This window comes from Pseudorca crassidens, chromosome 16 (assembly GCF_039906515.1).
Source record: "Pseudorca crassidens isolate mPseCra1 chromosome 16, mPseCra1.hap1, whole genome shotgun sequence".
Lineage (NCBI taxonomy): Eukaryota > Metazoa > Chordata > Mammalia > Artiodactyla > Delphinidae > Pseudorca > Pseudorca crassidens.
The window spans coordinates 62,621,831-62,623,834 of NC_090311.1; positions in this window are offsets into that span (position 1 = coordinate 62,621,831).

Sequence of the window (2,004 nt, forward strand, 5' to 3'; positions counted from 1 at the left end):
TGGAGTCAGACATGTTCTCAAATCCTGGCAGTATCACTTACTAGATGGGGGACCCTAGGCACGTTCCTCAACCCTTCTGATCCCAGTTCCCTTTTCTATAACATGGTTATTATGGACCATCATTATAGGTGAAAATAGATGAGCATGGAGCCGGTGCACAACAAGCACGAAAAAGGGGGGCAGCTGTTACCTGATTGATTCTGTAGGACAGTGGAGAGAGGTCACCCAAAGAAGGGGTCATCTTCTCAAAGACAGGAGTGGAGGAGGGATAAATTAGGAGGTTAGGATTAACATACACACACTACTATATATAAAATAGATAACCAACAAGGAGCTACTGTACTGCACAGGAAACTCTACCCAATATTTTGTAATAACTTATAAGGGAAAAGAATCTGAAAAGAATAGATTTATATTATATTACCAATATATCATCAGTTATAGATATGTAACTGTGCTGTATACCTGAAACACAACATTGTAAATCAACTATACTTCAATAAATATATATAGATAGATATATATACACACACATAGATAAAAAAGGAAATGCAAAGTAAGATCACAACGATTTATCACCACACACCCACTACAACGACCAAAATTTAAGAGACTGGCCATACCAAATACTGGCAAGGATGTAGAGGAACAGGGACTCTACTGGTCAGGATATAAAATCATGCAACCACTTTGGAAAATACTTTGGCAGTTTCTTATAACATAAACCTAAACATACACTTACCATATGATCCAGCTATTCCACTGCTAGATATTTACCCAAGGGAAATGAAAGTATACTTCTGTACAAAGACAGGTACATGGATGGTCATAGCAACTTTATTTGTATTAAAAACAACCCAAAACCTGGAAACAACACAAATGTCCATCACTAGGTGAGCGTATAAACTATGGCAAAGCCATACAAAGGAATACGACTCAGCAATACAAAGGAATGGACTACTGATCCGTGCTAGGAAATGAATGAAACTCAAAATAATTACGTTAAGCAAAAAACGGCAGACAGAGAGAAGAGTCCATGCTGTATGAATCCGCTTACATAAAATTTTGGAAAATATAATGTATAGAGACAGAAAGATCCATGGTCACCTGGAGATGGGTTAGCGGGTGCTGAGAAGGGCTATAAAGAAGGAATCCCCAAGGGGCAAGAGGAAATTTCTTTAGCATGGTGGGGTTGTTCATTATCTCTATTGTGATGATGGTTTGACAGTGATATACTTGTCAAGTTAAATGTGCGTGGTTTATTTTAGGTTGAATATACCTCAATATACTGTTAAAACAAAGTTTGGAGAATACTATTTGGAATTTTTTTACTAACCCAGTCTTCCTTAATGCATTTTATTGTTTTGTTTTTCTTATAAATATATGAGAACGAAAAAAGTCCCAAATCAAAGCCTACAGATCTCCCCCGGCTTCACAAATATTGTGGGCTGCACTGATATCATCATTTTCTGTGTGTGCCACAGTGAGGGAAAATGACTCACTTTGAGGGTCATTCTTCCATCCTTGTGTTACGAGGGGTCAGGATGATGTAACTGCTTTTGAAGCACAAAGGGTGCAAAGCAGGGGCATCCCAACCACAGGACTGAGAAAGGCCTCTCCATGGGTTCCGTTTGTTTTCAGGAGAGGTGAGTGGCTGAGGTTTCGGAAAAAAAGAAGAGCTAAGTGTCCACGGCACTCAGCCTCCTGTGGGCACCAACCTGTGATCCCTGGTGCACAGAAGCAGCAGGGGGAGGTAGAGGGGTGTTGGTGAGTGGTGGTGAGAAGACGGAGGACAAGGTGACCAGAAGTCTCCAGGTTCCAGGGTAATGTGACTTTGGATAAGCAGACTCAGTGCAGTCCCAACCCCTTCGGTGCCTCTGCCATCTTGCTGTCCCAAAGGCAGCTGCCACACCCTCTGAGCAGAGAGAATCCTCAGAGAACAGCCAGAGCCAGGGTGCCACGAGGCCACCAGCCAGACACAGAGTTTGACCTGGCCTTGAATGC